Here is a 25083-nt window from a genome sequence, read left to right as displayed (position 1 = left end):
TGGTGCTGGAGTTGTGTTCTACACAAACACAGGCAGGAGTTTTAAGATACAGAGGGAGAACAGCAAGAGTATTTCAGCCTTTTCTCAAAGAAAAAGATAGCACATTTGGAGTCACTGAAAATTTGTATGACAGGAGTCTACTGAGCGCATCTGAAAGACTCTAACTAGCAGTGTTTTCAAAGCAAAGACTCATGACCAAACCTTTGGCAGAGTACAGGGAATCATAAGAAAGAAGGGGAGTTAGTCTGATGGGGAAAGGATAGGAGCTCCACAAGGACCAAATATATCTGGGCACAGGGTCTTTTCTGAGACATTCAACCAAGGACCATGTATGGATATAACCTAGAACCTAGAACCTCCACTCAGATGTAGCCTGTGGTAGCTCAGTAACCAATTGGTTTCCCAAAGTGAGGGGAACAAGGACTATTTCTAACAGGAACTCAATGACTGGCTCTTTGGTCTCCCCACCCCCGAAGGGAGGAGCAGTCCTGTTAGGCCACAGAGGAGGGCTTTGCAGCCAGTCCTGAAGATACCTGATAAAACAGGGTCAGATGAATGGGGAGGAGGTCCCCCCCTATCAGTGGACTTGGAAAGGGGCACGGTGGAGATGAGGGAGGGAGGGAGGGACTGGGAGGGAATGAGGGATCGGGACACGGCTGGGATACAGAGTTAATAAAATGTAACTGATAAAAAAAAACAAAATAAAATAAAAGAAAAGAAAAGAAAAGAAAATTTGTGCAAATGAGGCTGCTAAAATAATTACTTAAAGAGCAAGATAGACTTCAATAAATAAAAGACCACTTCCTTGTCACGGGGGATGAGAAGAAAGTTTACAACCCTAGGTCCATGTGATATTCAATGGACACCATGTTTAATCGCAAATTCTTTTTCTGTTCCAAAACATAGGCAAGAATCCTTGGGACCAGACCATAAGAGGCTGGTCATTTCTGAGCCCTTGTTCTGTGCTAGAGCATATTAACAGAAGAAACAGAAGTCGGAGGGCAGTGGTTTATGTTCCACAAAAGTACAAGGCTTAGTTCACATTATTCTGATAAAGCCAAGTGACTGGAAAGATCACAGATCAAACAGACCTGCTGAAAGAGGTCCCTGGCAGAGGCCAGACAGAGAGGCCTAGAGCATCCTCGGCTTGAGACACAGCAGGTATGGAAAGCCTGGAAGGAAACAGGACACTCGAAGACCTTAATTGCATAAGGAGGAATAGAATCAAATAGTGGGTACCAGTCACAATAAATACTTTACGGTTACCTGATAACATAAAAAGATGTCAAAATGTTTCCATCTAACCAATAGATCTTGCTAGAAGGTACTTTTGTCCAGTGGAAAAGGCCCTAGAGTTTGACACTGCTGATATCCAACATAATTCCTATGAAAACAAAGGATGCCTGGCCCTTTGTGATTTGGAGGCCTGGTAGAATGTAAGCATTAACTTCACAGAGTCATTGCAGATCTTCTGTACCCTGCTTTGACCTAAGCAAAGAGGAGCCAGATTCTCACTCTAGAAATGATGAGAGTCAGATCTAACCCTGATGACATGCATTAGTTTTGATCATCCTAGTTCTGGTGGACAACTCATTCCAGGTAGGAGAAGTGAGCAAGAGAGAGAAGAAGGGATCACATTTATCTTTTAAGTCTTAATTTATATTTCAATTTCAATTATATTTTAGTGCTCCAGATACAGTTTAAACTTAAAAGTCTTAAAAGGCCCTGAAACTATGTAAAGTTATACTTTATTTTTAAGCTTCCTCATTTTCTTAGAATCAGTTTCTCCCAATCTCCCAGTTTACTCTGTCTTATAGTCCAGAAACTTCATCAGATAATTTGTGCTCATGTACTTGGGCCTTTCTAGAGGGAAATCTAGGACTCTGAGGCAGATGAGCTGTGCCAGTACACCCAGTGGCCTAGACATTCCGAACAGCACTGAACAATAGTTCATCTATGTCATGCCACAGTACTGGAGCAGCACCTCACTGTGAGTGTCAACTTTGGGCCAAGAATTCTTGGCTCTCCCTTGCTTTAAGAGAAAAACAAAGGTGGGAGATCCAAGATGGCTGTGCAGTAGGACACTCTTTCTGACCAGCAGCACAGCACAGGATCTGCACAGTGACTAGCAGTTGGAACTCCGGGTCCTAAAATGCCAGCAATTGTGTTTCCCAGGTGAGAGGAACCCCCAAGGTGTGAGATTCAATCAGCTTCAGGTCACACAGCTAAACTGCAGAAGAGTTCCTAGTCTCGCCAGGCACACACCACCAGCATGCTCTTATCACTGTCCCAGACTGAACTGTGGGCCCCACAACATCAGAGACTGGAACTTCCAGTAGAGAGAAAACCCCATGGTGCAGGAAACGATCGGGACCGACCTTAGGTCACTCCTACAATTCCTGGAAAAGATCTGGGTCCGGCAAGCCCACAGCAGCCAGCCCAGAGTGCAGTGCTTAGCCACCAGCACAGAGTCCTGCCTGTGCACCCAACTCACCATCCCAGACAGAACTGAGGGCCCCAGGGCACCAGAGATGAGTTTCTCTACTGGGTGGAAATGCTGTGGTGAGGGGAACAACAGGTCTGACCTCAGAGCACTCATCCAATACCCCACCCCACAAGCCAAACAGTTCTCCAGAAAAGTTCCTGAGTAACTGCAGGTGCCCAGGTGCCCAGGTGCCCAGGTGTCCAGTCACCAGCAAGGCAGAGCCACATGCTTGTGCCAGCATGTTCTACTCATCATCCCAGACAGAACTGCAGACCCCAAAATACCATAAGCTGGGTGTCCCTCTCAGGAGGGAACCACACATTGGAGGAAACACCAGGTCCAACCTCAGGACACCCAGTTCCAGAAAAGTTTTTCAGTTCCTGCATGCTCTGGCCTCCTACTGTACGCATGAGTGCTGTACTCACCTGCCATTGATTATTGCTAGGGTATTGGGGCACACAGCTGCAACCTCAGACCTACAAATGCCTGAGAGCCATTGGAGCAGCCCTCAAATACTGCTCCAAGGTGGGACCAGTTATGCCTAGCTAAACTGAGGAAACCTCAGGCTCTCTGGTTCTCCAAGAGGGCTGTGCCCAGAAAACAAAGTATAAGAGCAGCAGCAATAGCTCACTAATTTCAGAGCAAGAAACCCAACAGCAGGAAAGCCATGTCCAGGACTTCTGATGAGAGGAGAGCTTTCCTGGACACCACAGTTACCACACAGATCCATACACCTGAGATGAACTTTGACAATTCCTGAAATGCACCACCATTCACCTGACAATACCCCAAAAGCTGAGGAGACCTCCTTGAGAACAATGCCAAAGGGATTCTTCCCACCCCAGCAACCCAGCAGGCACCAGAAATTAACAGATAACACCTGTGACAGCCAGAAGGGGAGAGGCCAGCATAAAAGCACAACCAACAAAAGACAAAGCAATTTGGCATCTCCAGAACCTAGTTATCCAGGGAAAAGTAGACCTGGAAACACCAACATAAGTGAAATTCAAGAAGATGACCTTACATCTATGCTTATGAAGAGGATATTGGAGGAAACAAATAAAATGTGTAAAGAGCTTCAGGAAGATAGAGTCAAACAGATTATGGCCATCCGTAAAGAAATACAGGAAGATGCAGCCAAAGAGTTTGTGGCATTAAAAGAGGAAATAATGAAGTCATTGAAAGAAATAAAAGAAACAGAGGAATGTTCAAACAAACAGGTGAAGGAATTGAAGGAGAAACAAGAAAATATAGTCAAACAGATGAAGGAAATCAACAAAATGGTGCATTATCTGAAGATAGAATTGGAAAAAATTTTTTAAAAAAGGAGGAAATAATGGAGAGGAAGAACTTAGGGAAGAAAACAGGAAGTACAGAGGTAAGCATGACCAACAGACAACAAAAGATGGAAGAAAGAATCTCAGATTTGGAAAATACAATGAAAGAAATCAATGATAAATTTAAAGAAAATATTGAATCTAAAAAAATTCCTGACACAAACCATCCAAGAAATCCACGACAACATGAGAAGACAAAACCTAAGAATAATAGGAATAGAAGAAAAAGAAGATTCCTGTCTCCAAGACACAGAAAATATTTTCAACAAAATCATAGAAAAAAATGTCCCCAATTTAAAGGAGAGGCCTATAAGCATACAAGAAGCATAAAGAACACTTACTAAATTAGATCAGAAAAGAAAATGCTTCCACACATAATAATCAAATCAGTAAGTATACAAAACAAAGAAAAAATACTAAAAGCTGCAAGGGAAAAAGGCCAAGTAACATATAATGGCAAACCCATCAGAATCACAGCTGACATCTCAAAAGAGATGATAAAAGCCAGAAGGGCCTGGAAGGATATCATGCAGACCCTAAAATAACACAGATGTCAGCCCAGGCTAGTATACCCAGCAAAACTCTTAGTCATCATAGATGGAGAAAATAAGATATTCAATGAAAAAAAATTCCAACAATACATGTACAGAAATCCAACATTACAGAAGATACTAGGAAGAAAAATACCACCCAAGAAAACTACATACTCTCAGGAAAACACAGGAAATAAATAACCTCACTACAGCAAAACTGAAAGTAGCCAAGCATACAAACAAACTACCATAGACAAGAGTAAAATCAAAGGATCTAACAGCCATCTATCATTAATCTCTCTCAACATCAAAGGACTCAATTCTCCAATAAAAAGACACAGACTAACAGAATGGATCCGTAAACAAGACCCAACAAACTGTTGCATACAAGAAACACACCTAAGTCACAAAGATAGATATTACTTGAGAATAAAGGGCCAGAAGATGGTTTTCCAAGCAAATGGACTCAAAAAGTAAGCAGGAGTAGCCATTCTAATATCTGATAAAATAGACTTTCAACCAAGATTAAAGAGATGAGGAAAGACACTTCATACTCATCAAGAGAAAATTCCACCAGGAAGAAATCACAATCCTGAACATCTATGCACCAAATACAAGGGCAATCACATTTGTAAAAGAAACATTAATAACACTTAAACCACACATAGATCCCCACATATTAATAGTGGGAGACTTCAACACCCCACTCTCAAAAAATGTCAGATCAAGAAAATAGAAATTAAACAAAGAAACAATGACTTTAACAGAGGTCATGAATCAAAAGGACCTAACAGACATTTACAGAACCTTACACCCAAACACAAAAGAATTTACCTTCTTCTCAGCACCTCATGGAACCTTCTACAAAATAGACCATATAGTTGGTCATAAAGCAAGCCTCAACAGATAGGAGAAGATTTAAATAATCCCTTGTATGCTATCTGACCACCACGGATTAAGTTGAACCTCAACAACAACAGAAATAGTGAAAAGCCTACACACATGGAAACTGAACAACTTGCTACTCAATGACAGCTAGGTCAGAGTGCAAGGTATCTTATGAAAGAAGGAGATAAAAAAAAACTGGAAGGGACAGGAGCTCCACAAGGAGAGCAAAAGAACGAAAATATCTACACCCAGGGGTCTTTTCTTTTTTTCTTTTTTTTTTTTTTTTACAATTTGCCACTTTTATTAAAACAAAAACAAACAAACAAATAAAAACAACAACTACAACAAAACAATCAGATGTGAGAATGCTCCTCTTGTATCTTCTTTTTTAAGCAACTGTTCCAGCATTCTTGGTTCAAAACTATATTTGTAGAAAATGGCATGTTGTATTATAACACATTTTATGATCATTTAGCAGCTAACCATTATTAAAATGCAAACACATATTGTCACCAGGGGTCTTTTCTAAGCCTGATACTCCAACCAAAGACTATTCATGGAGATAACCTAGAACCCCTGCACAGATGTAGCTCATAGCAGCTCAGTCTCTAAGTGGGTTCCATAGTAATGGGAACAGGGACTGTCTCTGACATGAACTCAGTGACTGGTTTCTTGATCACTTTCCACTGAGAGGGGAGCAGTTTTACCAGGCCACCAGGGGAAGAGAATACAGCCAGTCCTGATGAGACCTTGATAGGCTAGGGCCAGATGGAAGGTGAGGAGGATCTCCCCTGTCATTGGACTTGTGGAGGGTTACAGATGGAGATGTGGGAGGGAGAGTCGGAGTGGGAAGGGATGATGGAGGGGGCTATAGCTGGCATACAAAGTGAATAAATTGTAATTAATAAAACATAATTAATTCTAATGAAAGAACAATACCATGCCTGTACTAGGTTTATTGGGATTCCATACAAATTCTCAACTGCCAGCACCTGTAAAACACATATGAATGTTATATGTTTATAACATACCCAGACATAGAGTGAATGTTCTTATTCCTAAATGGATATGTTGAAAAATACTAAAAACAGTAACAAACAAACAAACATAAACCCTGAAACAAAGCAAATATAAAAAGAAACAGAAAACACTAAACACTGCTGTTATATGCCAAACATGTATGTTCAGCATTATATCAGCCTCAGTGGGCTTGTGAATTCCCAGTCCTCTTATCCCACCATTGTTTGCATAACAAATATCCTTTTCGATAGACAGGGTCCACTATTGCCTAAAGCTTTTGGCTGATTTTTCCATATTCCAGACCTCTCAACTATCCTGTAGCCTCCACTGTAACCTGATATTTCTGTCACAGAGTAACATGCAGCAGATTTTTTTTGACAGGTTGGTCAATTTTTAATTTAATTATTTTTATTTTTATTAATTACAGTTTATTCACTTTGTATCCCCCCTGTACCTCCCTTCATCCTCCCCTCTCAACTCCACCCTCCATCTTTCCCACCCATGCCACTCTCCCAGTCCACTGATAGGGGAGGTCCTCCTCCCTTTCCCTCTGATCCTAGTCTATCAGGTCTCATCAGGAGTGGCTGCATTGTCTTCTTCTGTGGCCTAGTAAGGCTGCTCCCACCTCAGGGCAAAGTGATCAATGAGCAGGCCAATCAGTTCCTGTCAGAGGCAGTCCCTGTCCCCATTACTATGGAGGCCACTTGGACATTGAACTGCCATGGGCTACCTCTGTGACATGCAGCAGATTTAAAAGATATATAAAAGCAAATAAATAATTTCTCCAACTTGTCTGTTTTTGTGGTTTTTTTCCCCTAGACCCTTGTTTCTAACTTTGATGAGCCTGTCTCTACTGCATCTATACATCTATCAAATCAAAACCATGTTTACAACTCAAAGTTCTACTGCCAAACACAGACCAGCCACCAAGCTCCTTCTGAATCATGGCTTTTGTGGTCCCTAGTAACTATTTCTAGGAAAGCACTTTGTGAGCATTCCTATTTTAAACAGAGATATTGCAGAAGTCCTCACTGGTAGGGCAATTATATTTTAGGCTTTCTAAAAATATAAAGACCCTTTAAAATGTCGCCGTTTTCATGTCCCGGCACCGTTAGCACAGGTAATTCACTTTCAAATCACCTGTATTATCATCTCAGCATAAATTACATAATTTCTATTTAACAATCACAACGAATCTGTCCATACATTTTTAAAAGTGTAAGTAGACTAAAAACTCCTTCTCTTGGAGTTTTGAGTTTTCATATTTATATGCCTCAGTTTTGCTCTATAATCTGACTGTAAAGCTAGCTAAAACTTTCCAATATCAACAATACAACAGCCCACAACTGTTGTCCCAAGATTTCTTCTGTAAAAACATAAAAAAAAAAATAAAAACATTTTTTAAACTACAACTTCGCTCAAATTTTAATGTCATGAAGAGAATCCATCAGGTTCTTTTGACATGCAAAGTCTTTTCCCCAATTTCTTGGCAGCATCTTGTACCCTTCTGAAGTTTTATGAGTGCAGTCTTTACTCTTTATATCTGTACAGGTATTTTTGTCTTTTAACTGATACAAGAATATCTGAATGAGTTCTAATTACAGAATTCCTAGGATTTATCCTGTGGCTACAAACTTTCTCTGAGGATTAGTCCAAAAGTCCAAAAACTGCCTGGTGAGGGTTATCCCAATAGCAGTCCCACATCTCACAGTGATTTTCTGGATTAATTACTTTTTACTTTGCTGTGACACAATGCCTTAAAGAAGGTTCAGGTTTCTTTCGGCTCAAGGCCTCAGAGTGCTTTTTAGGCCATCACGGTTAGGAAGTTATGGACAGCGGGAAAATGAGGAAACGTCCTCTCCCATCCTGGCTGACCAGGAAGCTGATGTGATCAAAGGCAATGCCTGCTTTATATATGTGTCAGTGTTGGTCCTCAGGATTCTCAACTGAAAAACAAATGACTGGTACAAAAGTCTCATGAAAGAATTTTGAGGATAAAATAAGAGCAATTAATCTAGAGCCCACTGTATAACAATGCTCAACAACTGTTAAATTTTATTTGCAATATTAATAATCTTAAAGTAGGAGGCAGTGGAATACCCTGACTTTCTAGGAATTTGGACAAAAATTAGGTGAGATTGTTTTTTTTTTTCAGGAAAAGGAGACTATGATGGGAAAGCTCTATTGATTACCAACTCTGATTTGCAAATATTTAAAATGCTGTAATGAGCAGAGCAAATGAAGAGAGGGATAAAGAAAGAACAGTAGAAGAAGAGAGAACAGAAATATGAACCAAAAGGACTTATTCTGTATTTCAATGTATCATCTAAAATCTCTCTCAAGACAACTAATAAACCCTTTGTTATACCATCTTCCATATTTCAGGCCTGAAGCAAACACTGTGGTTCTAGTGAGACTACCTCACTGATCATTTTCAAGATCCCAGTCTGAAGAAAAATAGAGTGGTGCATGCTGGTATTTTATGCTCCTTAGCTCACTTTTCTTTTCATTGTCAGTCCTTTGTCACACACTGAAGACAGCCAAAGCTTTCTTGTAACCTGCATAACTTGCTACATTTGATTGTAAATGGCTTTGCTCTCTTCTATACGTTCATAATCTACTTTTGCAGAGAAGAAGGGGAAATAAATAAATAAATGTGTCTCTGAAGGCTATTGCACTCATGAGAGGGAATAGAGGGCAGTCATATTGGGCAAGTTGATTGCACAGTTCTTTCATCACAGTCTCTTTAAAGAGGAATCGCACCGCGATCCAGTAAGTGCAGAAAGGCCCTCCGTACTGTGCAGTTCAAAAGAGCATTAATATTACCAACACTATAATCATTTTAACAGGTATGTGGCAAATCTAATTTATAGCAATAGGGTGATGCCACCCTAATTTTCAGACCGATCCTTAAAATGCTACAGAAAGGTTCTTTCTCCAAAGAGTACATCCTACTCAAACCTATTATATGTAGTTACCTCCCCACCCATGAGCTGAATGGAGAGTTGAAAGAGGCAAGGGCTATTATTATATGACCCTCTAGTGCATTACATTACTGGCATCCAGAGTAAGAAAGCTTCTGACGTCTTAATGATGGAAGAGAGTTGGAATACAGGTTTCCTGATTTGTACTATTTTATTACTATAGTATTGTTTGGGGAAGTCCTATTTGTTTGTTTGTTTGCTTGCTTGCTTGCTAGCTTGTTTTTGCCTTTTGTCTTACAATGTTATTTTACCCCATTTCATATGAGTTATCTTTATTTTCAAATTTTGGAAAATTAAATGAGCGGTAAGCAAAAAGAAAGGAATAGACTGATATACATTTAATAACCTGGGTTGAATTATAAAGTATTAAAATAAAAATACTGAGGTATCCTTAGGTTATTAGGTTGTTTCAAGACTGTATATTAAATATCCTTTTGTTTGTTTATTTGTTTGCTTATAGTTCTGGCAATTGAACTCAGAGCATTGTGCATGCTAGAAAAGTTTTCTACCGTAAATCATCAGCCCAATCTAACCTTTTAGATTTAAAGTGTATTTTTCTTGTTTTAATTTTCCACAGGGTCTAACACTTTCTACTACACATTTGAAGTCCATATAAAAGTCAGGTAAAAATGAAATAATGATGAAAATAAGAAGGAATATTACCCTAATAAGGTAAAATATATTTTAAAGTATAAAAAGAAAATTAAGATTGATAATTTCCCAAGAAAATAAGTTATTTGAATTGGTGAAGATGTGATTTTTATATTTTTATTCATATGATGACATGACTACATGAGGAAACGAGAATCTCCTTTTTTCTTTTTACTGCACCTGGAAGTACAGGCAAAACACGATTCTCCACCATTTGTCCACCTATACGTGCTTACCCTTTGCACTATAAAGACATTGAACTTGAAACTACTCATTGCTTTCTTACTTAAAGCCTTCAAAACATGTAAGCAATACTTATGTAGCTATGATGTATGCTTTTATTTCTTGTAGTATCCAAGGCAGAAATTACTTAAGAGTTTAGACACAGGAATGAAAGAATTATGCCACCTCCCTATCATATGGCTCTTTAAGAGACAAAGGGACAAGCTGTGTTTCTTAAAGTAAATTCTTAGTAACCACAGTACATAATGGGCTTCATTATGGCATTTTTAAACATGAACATTCTTATATTTAGTTCTTATTTCTCCTTTCTTCATTGTCCTGTCCTCTTCCCATCTGCTTCCATTTCTGGTCTCCTTCCTTCTTAACAAGATTCCCTCACTCTACTTTTATATCACATGCATTTCATTACAGTGCTCTATCTACCCACTTTTAGTTATTTGTACTTATTTTTACTTACTCTTGTATTTATATGCCCTATATAAATATACATCATAATTATACATATGTACAGTTATAAAGAGAGACATAAGGCTAAGGGAGAATCTGGAAAACATATGTGATAGAACACATTTCTCTCTCTGAGACTCTTATTCCACTTAACATAATGATCTTCAGGTCTACTCTTTATTTTATTGAAATTAGAGTAGAAACGTAATGGCTCTTTATAACTTGCCCATGACCATCCACCTGTCCATCCATCCATGCATCCATCCCTCAATCCATCCATCCAGTAATGAGTGGGGACTTACACTAGGTTTCATAAACTTGGACTCTCCTAGGCTTGTAAAAAATAAACAAGTAAAAAGCATATTACTCTCTCAACAACCCAAAACATTGAAGGAAATAAAAAAAAAACAAAACCATGTTTTAGTGATGAATGGAAAATGAAGTTCATAGAGAACTGGCCTTTTCTGTGGGAAAGTGGTATTATCATATTTTACCATCTGAAGTTCCATTCTGACTCCCTGCTTCTACATTATATTGAACACGTTTATAGGCAGAAAGCTATTTCCCTTCCTAATAGGAGTTTATAAGAGAACAATCAACAGGCATTTGATGTAGTTGGGAGCAAACAAGGGCTATCTGTTGACATTTTGTGCTACTTTATGTGTTCTGTGTGTCTGTGTGTTTATGCAATTTTTTACGTTAATTTCTCCTTTAAATGTATCTGCCAGCCAGCAACATAATTGGATTTTCTTTTGTTATAAAAAGTGAACATAAATTACCCCTGTTGGGTGTAGATTAGGTTACAGAATTTTTTCTCTTCTGTCACCGTTAAAACCAGGGTGTCAGAGAGTTTTAATATTTAATGTAGACCTAATTAGTCTCAGTTGGGCCCAGGGCACTTAGCAAAATCTGACACCAGCCACAAAGTCAAGTTCATTTAGAGAGCATAATTACTAGTTATTTTCATAGCAAAATAAATGTCCCTATTAGAATAGACTTTCCCACCAGCACCCCAATTTTATAAGTAAATTGAAAAATACAAAAAGAACAAAAACCTTTGGGTTCTGGCAATTGTGTACAAAGATTATACAATTTGGTTCTGAGCCTGACATTTCTGAGATATAGAGCTTGCAAATGTATAAAAATAGAACAAGAGATGGTTAGATAAGGCTGGAGATGATGGATCTGTTACAGAAAGTAAGATTCATGAGGATAACTTGCTCTCTGGAGCTACCATTCTGAAAATAGCGTTTATATGTGTCTTATCAGTTATTCAGAAAATGCATATTGAAGTTCCATTACATGCAGACATAACACTAAGTCACAGAGTAACAGTGGGAAAAAGAAGCATTTGCCTTCCATGGATACATGTATGGCATTGCAGCAGAGACTAGAAAATTAAGCAAATCCATTATTTAATTTGCTTTTCAAGTTCTGGTTACTGCTTCAGTAGATAACCTGGGATTTCAAGATCTCTTTCCTGAGAAAGGAAAGCTTTTAGCTGAAATCCAAAAGAGGAGGTGGAAAGATGAATAATGAGAAATACAGGGGCAGAGTCCAAACCCTTGAGCTAACAATAAGCAAAGAGTATGCATGGAAAATAAGGCCTCCCATGAAGCCCTCCCATGATCCCACCACCTTGAAGAGCATGTTAGAAAGGTAACAGTAGAAACAGACAACACAACCCTTGAGGAGCCCTGTGAAAAACCTGAATAATCAACAGTGGATAGAGTTGCACAGTATCAGTTTCAAGAGGCAACTACTGTCTTCAACCTGAAATCTGAGCACCTAACACATCTTCTTCAAATAATAAATTGAACTGAATAAATATTGGATGAGAGTTGCAAAGTTCAAAATCCAAGCCCTCTTGACTATCATATTTGCTTCTTTAGTCCACGTGACAAAGGGAACAAAATCTCTTTGTTTTTATCTGCTACGATCCTCAATACTACTGAAGGAATGATGGATGCCACTTCGATCTGGAAGAGTCCATGGACCAGTCTTATCATCATGTCCTTTCTTTCCTCACTTTCTTACACTACCCAAATTATGCTGTGTGTATTTTTTGCACAACATATATATTTAATTCATACTTATGTGTTTTACAAATTAAAATATAAGTGTATGTAAATTTATGTATCTATAAAAATTTCTAGGGTATAGAAATGAGAGAAAACATGACTTTTTAACTTATGTGAATCCCGTTTATTTTAAGTCACATGACCTTTTTTAAAAATTATTAAAAGGAAGTGTTTATTTTGGCTCAGGAGCTTTACGTTTTAGTCCATTAACTGCTTTCATTACTTTTTATTTATTTTTTAATTTACTTACATTTTATTTTATTTTATTAATTACACTTTATTCACTTTGTATTCCCCCACAAGCCCCTCCTTCCTTCCCTCCTGGTCCCACCCTCCCTCTCCCTTCTTCAGGAATGCCCCTGCCCAAGTCCACTGATATGGGAGGGCCTCCTCTCCTTCCTTCTGATCTCAGTCTATCAGATCTCATCAGGAGTGGCTGCATTGTCATCTTCTGTGGCCTGGTAAGGCTGCTCCCCCTCAGGGCAATGTGATCAAAGAGCAGGCCAATAAGGTCATGTCAGAGGCAGTCCCTCTTCCCATTACTATGGAACCTACTTGGACACTAAACTGCCATGGGCTACATCTGGGCAGGGGTTCTAGGTTATCTCCATGCATGGTACTTGGTTGGAGTATGATTCTCTGGTTAGACCCCTGTGTTCAAAATTTCTGGTTCTGTTGCTCTCCTTGTGGGTTTCCTGTCCTTTCCACCTCTTAGTATTTCCCACTTCTTACATAAGATTCCGTGCACTCTGCCCAGCCATTGGCCATAAGTCTCTTTGTCTGCTTTAATAGTCTGCAGGGCAGAGCGTTTCAGAGGCCCTCTGTGACAGGTTCCTACCTTGATTCCTGTTTTCTTCTTCTTCTGATGTCCATCCTCTTTGCCTTTCAAATGGGGATTGAGCGTTTTAGTCAGGGTCCTCTCTCCTGATTAGTTTCTTTAGATGTACAGATTTTAGTAGGTTTATCGTATATTACATGTCTATATGAGTATATACCGTGTGTGTCTTTCTGCCTCTGGAACAGCTCACTCAGGGTGATCATTTCCATGTCCCACCATTTACCTGCAAATTTCATGATTTCCTTATTTTTCATTGCAAAGTAATACTACTTTACGTAGATGTACCACAATTTCTGCATCCATTCTTCACTTGAGGGGCATCTGGGTTGTTTCCAGCTTCTGGCTATTACAAATAAGGCTGATACAAGCATGGTTGGGAAATGTCCTTATTGTGTACTTGAGCCTCTTTTGGATATATGCCCAGGAGTGGTATGGCTGGATCTTGAGGAAACACTATTCCTAGTTGTCTGAGAGAGTGCCAGATTGATTTCCAGAGTGGTTGTACGAGTTTATATTCCCACCAGCAGTGGAGGAAGGTTCCCCTTTCTCCACAACCTCTCCAGCATGTGCTGTCAATTGAGTTTTTCATCTTGGCCATTCTGATGGGTGTAAGGGAAAAACTCAGGGTCATTTTGATTTGCATTTCCCTAATTACTAATGATGTTGAGCATTTCTTTAAGTGTTTCTCTGCCATTCAATATTCCTCTACAGAGAATCCTCTGTTTAGCTCTGTTCCCCATTTTTTAATTGGATTACTTGGTTTGCTGCTTTTCAGCTTCTTTAGTTCTTTATATATACTGGACATTAGCCCTCTGTCAGATAAAGGGTTAGTGAATATTCTTTCCCAATCTGTAGGCAGTCGTTTTGTTTTGATGATGGTGTCCTTTCCTTTACAGAAGCTTTTCAGTTTCATGAGGTCCCATTTATTGATTGTTGCTCTTAGAGCCTGTGCTGTTGGTGTTCTGTTGAGGAAGTTTTCTCCTGTGCCAATGAGTTCTAAGGTATTCCCCACTTTTTTTTTTCTAATCGATTTAATGTGTCTGGTTTTATGTTGAGGTCTTTCATCCACTTGGACTTCAGTTTTGTGCAGGGTAATAAGTATGGATCTATTTGCATTTTTTTACATGTAGACATCCAGTTAGACCAGCACCATTTGTTGAAGATGCTATCTTTTTTTCCACTGTATGGTTTTGGCATCTCTGTCAAAGATCAGGTGTCCATAAGTGTGTGGGTTTATTTCTGGGTCTTCTGTTTTGTTCCAGTGACCCACCATTCTATTTCTATACCAGTACCACGCAGTTTATGTTCCTGTTGCTCTATAGTACAGCTTAAGATCAGGGATGGAGATACCTCCAGGAGATCTTTTATTGTAGAGGATTGTTTTAGCAATTCTGGGTTTCTTGTTATTCCATATGAAGTTGAGAATTTTTCTTTCCAGGTCTGTAAAGAATTGTGTTGGTAATTTGATGGGCATTGCATTGAATCTGTAGATTGCTTTTGGTAAGATGGCCATTTTTACTCTGTTAATCCTGCCAAGCCATGAGCATGGGAGATCTTTCCATCTTCTGATATCTTCTTCTAATTCTTTCTTCAGAGACTGGAAATTTTTTTCATACAATTCTTTGACTTTCTTGGTTAGGGTTACACCAAGGTACTTTATGTCATTTTTGGCTATTGTGAAAGGTGTTGTTTCCCTAATTCTTTCTCAGCCCTTTTGTCTTTTGTATACAGGAAGGCTACTGATTTTTTTTTTTTAGTTAATTTTGTACCCGGCCACTTTGTTGAAGGTGTTTATCAGCTGTAGGATTTCCCTGGTAGAGTTTTTGGGGTCACTCCCGTATATGATATTATATCATCTGCAAATTGTGATAATTTGATTTCTTCCTTTCTAATTTGTATCCCCTAGATCTCCTTCAACTGTCTTATTGCTCTAGCAAGGACTTCCAGAACAATGTTTAAGAGATATGGAGAGAGTGAGCAGCCTTGTCTTGTCCCTGATTTCAGTGGGATTGCTTTAAGTTTCTCTCTCTTCAGATTGATGTTGGCTATAGGCTTGCTGTATATCGCCTTTACTATGTTTAGATATGTTCCTTGTATCCCTGATCTCTCCAAGACTTTAAACATGAATGGATGTTGGATTTTGTCAAATGCTTTTTCAGCATCTAGAGAGATTATCATGTGGTTTTTCTCTTTCAGTTTGTTAATATGGTGGATCACATTGTTGGGTCTTTGTGTGGTTCAGGTACCAAGGTGACTGTGACTTCATAGAATGAGTTTGGTAGTGTTCCTTCTCTTTCTATTTTGTGGAATATTTTGAAGAGAACTGGAGTTAGATCTTCTTTGAAGGTCTGGTAGAATTCTGCATTGCAACCATCTGGTCCTGGGCTTTTTTGAGATGGGAGACTTCCGATGACTGCTTCTATTTCCTTGGGGGATATAGTATTATTTAATTGATGTACCTGGTCCTGATTCAGCTTTGGTAAGTCGAATCAATCAAGAAAATTGTCCATTTCATTTAGATTTTCAAATGTTGTGGCATATAGACTTTTGAAGTAAGTCCTAATGATTGTTTGGATTTCCTCAGTGTCTGTAGTTATGTCTCCCTTTTCATTTCTGATTTTGTTGATTTGGATGGTGTCTCTCTGCCTTTTAGTTAGCTTGGCTAAGGGTTTGTTTGTCTTGTTGATGTTCTCAAAGAACCAGCTCTTGGTTTCATTGATTCTTTGAATTGTTTTACTTGTTTCTAATTGATTGATTTCAGCCCTGAGTTTGATTATTTCCAGCCTTCTACTCCTTTTTGGTGTGTCTACTCCTTCTTTTTCTAGGGTTCTTAAGTCAGCCATTAAGTTGCTTGAATGAGCTGTCTCGAATTTCTTCTTGAAGACAGTGCTAGTCTCATGAGCTTTTTATCATGACTTTCAGTCCTTACTATAAATTTGATTACTTGATGCTTTATGTCCCTCTATAGTTGACTCATTCTATCTGTTGTGGCCTTCTGCTGTTAACAAAACACATATTTCTTGAATGCAAAGCTCCTAGTTTTTATTTGGGAAAACAAACCAAGTCATCATGCAATAAAGAGAAAACTTCTGGAATAAAATTCCTGCTGTATAGTTTCCCTAAGCTAACTTCTTTATAAATCTTTATGTGGAGTCTTCAAGAGTTTAATTTCCATATTTCTAAGACATAGGGCTAGGCTATTTGTTTGGGAATACTTAGTTATCTGCAATTTATTCTTCTAGAGAAAAGAATTTTTTTCTTTGATGACCACCAATTGTAATTCCTTCCTCCACCCAAGATTTTCTTTTCTAGTTCCATCCATTTGCTCCAGACTGATTTCCAAAATGGTTGTACAAGTTTACATTCCCACCAGCAATGGAGGAGGGTTCCCCTTTCTCCACATTCTCTCTAGCATGTGTTATCACTTGAGTTTTTTATCTCAGCTATTCTGATCATTGTGAGATGGAATCTCAGAAACAGAAAGACACTCATGGTATACACTCACTTATAAGTGTATATTAGACATATAATACAAGATAAACATACTAAAATCTACAGACCTAAAGAAGCTAAACAATAAGGAATACTCTAGAAAATATGCTTAATTCTTCTTCAGAAGGAAAAAAAAATACAGACACTGGAAGCAGTAGAAGAAAGGGAAAAGGAGAACCTACCATAGATGTCCTCTAAAAGACTTCAACCAGCAGAGGATTGAAACACTTGCAGAGACTCACAGCCAAACATTGGACAGATCACAGGGAGTCTTATGGAAGAAAGAGGATATAAAAGAGGATGGACAGGAGCCACACAAGAAGACCAACAAAGCCAAATAAGCAGGGGCACGGGGGACTGTAGAGGTTGATGCATCAAAGACCTTATACAGAGAGTCTTGCTATCACAGTGCCTTGAGGGAAGCTCAATAGTTCTTGTCACTGTCCTCACAGATCACAAACAATGTACTGTAGAAAAGTGAAGTGTATTCAAGGTTACACAAGCTGGGTACTACTGAGTCTGAGAAATTACCCTATGTTTTGATGCCACTTTCGAGAAACTACCTATCTGTTTTTATAGTTTTTTTTTTTCTCTAGCGGGGGGGAGTTGAGCTAAGGGAGGTGGCTTGGCCTACAGGGATTCAGAAACAATATCCTCATCTAAATGATCTGGCACCCATCGTAACTGACAGACAATTTAAAATATTTTAAATAAAATATAAAAGTGTCCTGAGACTACAACTGGAGATTAAGTCCTTCAAGCTCATTTTCCTTCATCTTCCTCATAACAGCAAACAAAGGGTTAAATGGAGCAGAAGCAAAGAAACTGACATGTGGGCCTATCGGTCTTTCCCCAGGCCATCTGGGAACTTAAATAGCCAACAGTTAATTAAAAATAAACTGACACTTTACTTTAAGGATAGTTTTAATAACCATTTATAAATGTTACATTAAAAATTCATCCACTGTTATCAACTCCTGCTAAGGATTTACAGCACAATGAAGGAGTTATGAATGTTTTATAGGTTCTGGGGAGAAGGCTCTTCCTGTAGAGATATTTTCAGAAGATTGTTTGTCTTTTCTGGGCCACATTTGAAGCACTTAAGACAATAGCAGCTCATGGAGTAAAAACAGTTCCCAAAGTTCATGTTGGGATCATCACCTTCCATTTGTAACTGGAATCAGCTCTTTTCTTGTAGATCTAATATCCTCCAAGCAGTATTTGTTCCCAATACTGGAAGCTATAGCAAGAAAAAAAGAGATGACTTAAAATGATATGTCAGTCCCTAGCCCCTAAAGATGTTGTCTGGAATTTGACAGTAAAGTGGGCAGAAGAGGAAGGATGGTGTGAATATTAAAGCGAAATTTATCATAGACAGTGGGAAGGGTTTTGGATTCTGCTGTGAAGAATGTTTAACACATGGTCCATAGGTTGTATACAGCCAAGAATAGCTTCAAATGCAGTACCACACAAATCACAAACCTACATTTTGTTAAGCATTCAGCACAAATGTTTTTGTAATATATTTTTTGTGTGAATCTGCTGTGTGATTCTCAAGCATGGATTTTGTAGAGTGCCAATCTCAAAAGGTGGGAAATGTCTGTCTCTTAAATGATGTTATTTATTCTGCGTTACCATAAAACACCAGATTCTGCATTACTTTGGTCTCATCTGTGAATCTGTGTAATATCACAATTCATTGTAGACACAATTTAGGCACTGTTACTTTGGGTTTGTGTGCATTTTATTCAGAAGCCACAATAGAGCAGAAGTGAGGCCGTGAATTAGAGGCAGCTCTCTTCCAGCTGCTACCTCTGATATCTCCAAGTAAGAACCATGAAGCTTCATGTATTGAAAGGGTAGGAGAGGATGCCAAATTGTCTGCCCCACAGTTGACAATTGGAAAGTAAATTTCCTTTCTCAAGGACCAAAAATTACAAACTGTACCTTTTAAGTGTTTAGAGACTGTGACTTGGTACCAATCCATTATTGAATTTTAAAGCTCTAGAGGATTCCATCCAGGAGAAACTCAGCTGGCAAGGTAAAGGTAGAGAAGCAGAAGAAAAAAATAAGTGGTGCAACTGTTTTGATTTCTTCATTTTTATATAGTTTTGTAAGTATAATTCAAGTACACTGTTACTTTAATTGTATATTTCTTGAGTCATAAATTCTCAAATATAGAATAAATATAGTGCAGAGATAATTCTGGATTATTAAAGCATCAGAAATTTCGGACAGTGTAGGACCACACACACTTTAGTAGCAAACCTGATTATGTTATAACATAAAGAGTTATTTTAAACAAACTTTTGTTTATCCTTGTATTCTCACAAATCATTGTATTCTAAGTTCAACTTTATTTCATTGGGAATAATCATGTCACATATATTGTCATCATGACATTATCAGAGACTCAAAACAATGATACGATAACAAGAGAGCCTTTGATATGTAATAGTATCTGCAGGAAGCAAAGAAGCAAGAGATTAAAAAGAAAGCAAGAGAATGATGTTTCAGTGTTTCAGTGATGGGAAGCAAACATTTAAAATGATTCATAATTCTTTTCATTTTTATTTTTTATATTAATTACAGTTTATTCACTTTGTATCTCAGGTTTATCATCCTCCATCATTTCCTCCCAATCTTACCCTCTCTACCTCATCTCCTCCCATGCCCCTCTCCAAATACACCAATTGGAGAGGTCCTCCTCCCCTTCCATCTGACCCTAGCCTATCAGGTCTCATCAGGACTGGCTGCATTGTTTTCCTCTGTGGCCTGGTAAGGCTCCCATTATGGGTAGGTTATCAAAGATCCAGGCACTGAGTTCATGTCAGAGACAGTCCCTGTTCATCTTACTATGAAACCCACTTGGATAATGAGCTACTATGGGCTACATCTGTGCAGGTGTTCTAGGTTATCTCCATCAATGGTCTTTGGTTGGAGTAACAGTCTAAGAAGAGACCCCTGGGCCCAGATTTTTGGTTCTGTTGCTATTGTTGTGGAGTTCTTGTTCTCTCAAAATCTTACTATCTCCCCCTTCTTTCATAAGATTCCCAGCACTCTGCCCAAAGTTTGTCTATGATTCTCAGCATCTGCTTTGATACCCTGCTGGAAAGAGTCTTTCAGAGGCCTTCTCTGGTAGGCTCCTTTCCTTCTTCCTGTTTTCTTCTTCTTCTGATGTCCATCCCTTTTGCCTTTCTGAGTGAAGATTAATCATCTTACCCGGGGTCCTCCTTCTTACTTAGCTCATTTAGGCATACATATTTTAATATGTTTAATCCTATACTGTATGTCAAATATCCACTTATAAGTGAGTATATACCATGTGTGTCTTTCTGTTTCTGGGATACCTTTCTGGGATACCAGGATGATCTTTTTCTAGTTCCCACCATTTGCCTGCAAATGTCATTATTTCTTTGTTTTTAATTGCTGAGTAGTATTCCATTGTGTAAATGTACCACCATTTCTGTATCCATTCCTTAGTTGAGGGGCATCTGGGTAGTTTCCAGGTTCTGGCTATTACAAATAAAGCTGCTATGAACATGGTTGAACAAATGTTCTTTTTGTGTATTTGAGCATATTTTGGATATATGCCTAGGAGTGGTATATCTGGATCTGTTTCATAATTGTCATAGACTATACACTGAATATTACTAAAACATCAGCTCTGTAAGCTTGTCACTATCTTAAAACATAGATGAACGAGTGATAGATCTCACTCTGCATTGTTATAGTAACATCCTTGTTTCACTTTTTCCCGTGACACTGAAAAACACATAAAACCTTTTAAACATCAACAAAAAATTTACAAGAAAATTAACAAAGGATAATATTTCTGTTACAATATTTTTTTGAAAAATCAAATTCATAATATCTTAATATCAGCAATTTACAAGCTGTATATTTTTAATTGAACATGCCATCATCTCTCTAAAAATACATGCGAGCACAGCAAAAATTATACTCATAGAGAGAAAAGCAAAGAACAATAGGCAGACTAAGGTCTGTCCTGCACAGTTCATCACTGCCCTTCCCCTTCATACTTTCCTTCTGAGACTTATACCTATAAAGCTGCTTTTTCCATTTCAATCCGCAGGTTGTTCCTTTGTTCTTTTCAAATCTATATCAGGGAGGCCAAATTCACTAAAACATGCACAAGAGGGATTATGTCAGGCAAAGCTTCAGAAACTTTGTTGCATTTGTTTTATCTTTCATTCAAGCAGACTGGATCAGATTCCCACTGCGCCTCAGCCTTATCAGTGATCATTCTGGGATTTGCAGGAAGACAGATTTTTTTTTTAAACTTCTTACTGTTGACTACACCCCTTCCCCCATCTCATATCGGATGATTGTATTTCTTATGAAACCTCTAAGCTCCATTCATCTTTCACTTTCTCACGTTGTAGCCTATGGGAATCTTTCTGTATCTCTATCTCCATAGAACTTTACAAGTAGAAAATAAACTCAAGCACTGGGAGTGCTGAAGCTTTCTAATCCACCGTCTTTTGTTTAATTGGAAAAATATACTCAAGTTGGATTGAATGTAGGCTAAATGTTTTCTGGCTGTTGTCTGTATGGCAGGGCTTGAATAATCACTTCCTCTACTGTCTGTTATTCGTATACTAAGTTAGTCGAGATAAGTTTAAGGATTTCAAGCATAGCTAAATACATTGCAATCTATTATCAGACGTTTTAATGCACATACGGCAAAATGCTCTTAGTGAGAACTGATGGAATCATTCCAGAAAAAGGAAGAAAGGGTCTTAGAACCAGAACTTTAAGAGTTAATGAAATTCAGATAGCTACATTATGGTACAGGCTAACGCCACACTCTCTTTTATTCACTCATCCAAAATCTATAAATGAGCACCTCATCTGTGTGTCTCATTCAGTGGGGAAAATACAAATAAGTGTAATCCTTCTCTCAAGGAGCTTCGACTGCAGGTGGAAGAGGGCCAATACTTGGCAGAAGCAGAGATGGACTAAAGTGAGCAAGAATAGTTGTGTGCAAATAGAGTGAAACTGGGCCGTGGAGAGCCTTCACTTTCAGCTCATTGATTTTACCTGATGATATGCATGTTCTCGTTCTGAGAGTATAATGATGGGACACGGGGATTGATGGAGACTATCCTTCCCAGAAAAGACATGAAGGGACACATCTCACAGTGATGCAACTTCTGATGTTAATCACAGACAACATAACCACAGAAACAGAGAGAACGTGCTACATTATTGTAAAATATAGAGCTTAGAGTCAAATTGGCATTTGCTAGATGATGTTAAAGCCTGGAATTTGAAGGCTTACTTAATCTCTCCAGGTGTTGATAAGCCTTTCACTTATAAACCAAAGCCCCATGTACACTTTCAGTCTGAAAAATAATTCACAGGATCATCTCTGTACCCAATGTCCAATTACTCAATAAATATTAACAAATTATTTTAGTACCTGTTTCTTGTTGATAGTTGAGGTATTAATTTAGAGTAAGGAGGGAAATTTTGACAGATGTTGAGCATAGAACTAGACAATAATTTCCATGTAAGTTCCTTTCCCCCTGACTAAGAAGGCTCAGGAGTTGTGCCTTACTGTGCTTTAAAAAAAAATTATCCACTGACATGAGAGTTCACTTTATATCTATGTCTTATTGTTTCTATTATGAATCATAAAGATTTTAATATATTTCTATCAATTATCTCTTTAAAATTAGATGTTAGCAAAACACAATCTAGTCCAGTAAAACTTCTAGCATGGAGAGGGTACAGAGAAGTGAAACAAAGAGCAGTTTCAGAGCTTAACCCTTGATTGTTGTAAAAGGATGACAAATCCAAGAGCTTAACAGTTCTTTGGTTTAAATTGTAAACTTCCTCTTGATAAACACATACACTTTTATTGAAAGGTGTACAGAAAAATAATATTTAATCTCACTTTATTAATAAATCAGTTTATGGAGAAAACATTGTGAACACAAAGTAGCTATGTACAAGAAATTTATGATGCAAAGAGTTTGAAGATTTTAGATTGAATTCTTGCCTTAAGTATTATTAATACTATGAAGTAGATAGAAACGTCTTATTTTATATTTATAAATATGATAATTTATTAAACCATTTTAGCTGTGTATTTGCCTAGGAAATATTAATAAAGGAAGTAACCATTCAAATTTCAGCCAGTGAGTTACCTTTTATGTGTTTTGTTTTATTTTATTTTGTTTTGTTTTGTTTCATTTTTGCTTCCCCATGCTCAGTACTGGCTTGCTCTATCAAATGGGAGGTGGCTAATTTCCTGGGAGCAATTTGGTCAGTTGTTGGAGAACATGGGTCCCTTTACATTGTGTTCATGCATTAATGATCATTGTTTTATGACAAGTGGATTTTAGTCTCAATTTTACATGATTTTTTGAATTTCATTTTCCATATCTGAAATATACATCGTATCCTATCTAAGTATTCTCATCTCTAAGTTTAATATTCCAAAATTCCTGGACTGGATTGCATATTATTTGTAGCACAATCTTGAAGTCTGTATCTAACTCTGTGGATTATAATTGGTACAATTAAATCTTTAAAAACTGAATTTTTTATTATTTGTTTACTTTATTTAAGCCAATTTTAATAATTCAGACAAAAAGTGTTTTTGTTCATGTTCCAAATGTTCTTTGGGTAAGCTATGGGCTCAAATCTATGTCGTCCTGTCTCTGTGATGAGGTTTGATGGAGTAGCTTCCCCCTGGGATTTTTAGCCAGTATAGGGCTCTAAAATCTGCTGGCTGGACATAATGTAGGTCATCCCCATTGTACTTGAACAGCAAAACCAAATCAGATGGCCACAGGCAACTTCACAGCTGGATAGCAGTGTCAGAACCATAATGCAAATTGAGAAAGACAAGAAAGGGAGAATAATGAATCTGAGAGGTTCAGGTGATGTAAACCAAGTGGTGAAAGTAGATCATTCAGTAGGATATGATTCACCGCTACAGAGGCCAGTAAAGTGTGATGAGAGCCGAGGACTGACTGAGGACACAGTAGAAACTGATAGGCAATAACACTGTGAAACTTAACCATGACATGACCCCAGTCCCCCAGTCTCCCTAAAACCAGGTAGAGATTTTTTTTTTAAGTTTCCAGAAGGTTTTTGTTGGTGTTGTTGTTTTTGTTTTGTTTCGTTGGTATTGTTTTTTGTTTGTTTAATTTTTTTGTTGTTTTGTTTGGGTATCTGGTATAGACATCTCTGCAAACTCAGGAGTCCAGTTTATGAAATGTACAACATTCTTTTTTTTAAATTTTTTTATTTAACTTTTATTAATTACACTTTATTCCTTTTGTATCCCCCCATAAGCCCCTCCCTCCCCCCTCCAGGTCCCACCCTCTCCCCCTTTCTGCATGCATGCATGCCTCTCCTCAAGTCCACTGATAGGGGAGGTCCTCCTCTCCTTCTTTCTGATCTTTTTTTTTTTTTTTTTTTGTTCTTCTCAATGCAGTTTATTCAGGAACCTTGAACAATCATCTGACCCTGGGGAAAGCCAGCCCACAGCTTAAATAGCCTCTGGGTAGCCAACCCCAACGTGCCACGTGGGCAATGCAGATAGGTCCACATACATGGAAGCAAGCCAGATCCTCAGCCTTAGCCAAATGTGGAGTTGTTTGTGACAGAGAGCACTCACCATCGGGAAGGTGGAAGGCGGAAACCAGCTCCATCTTTAAGGCGTGGCATTATGCAGCTCTCTACAGTTCCCCCTTTTTGTTTTAGATGCATCAGGCAAGAGTAGAGGTCTGATCTCTGATATTAGAAATAAATTGGGACATTGTACCAATGTTCATTTAGGTGTCATCCACCCAAAGAGCATCAGACCTGTGCAATACCTTTTTCTCAGAGGCGGGACCTGGGGCATCAACCCGCATGCAATCAGACATGCTCTTCTCTGGGTCCAAAGCGACTGACCCTGAGTGCAATGCTTAGCCTCGCATCCTGAGCTTAACATTTTAGCTTTTTATGGTAGCCAATCATGCTTGGGGAGACTGTCCTGCTTCAATGGCTGTAAAGGCCTGAATGATCATGGCTGCATTACGCTGTTGTGAGACTCTAATCTT

The sequence above is a fragment of the Meriones unguiculatus genome, chromosome 3, assembly GCF_030254825.1.
Source record: "Meriones unguiculatus strain TT.TT164.6M chromosome 3, Bangor_MerUng_6.1, whole genome shotgun sequence".
Classification (NCBI taxonomy): Eukaryota; Metazoa; Chordata; class Mammalia; order Rodentia; family Muridae; genus Meriones; species Meriones unguiculatus.
This window is presented reverse-complemented; position numbering follows the sequence as displayed.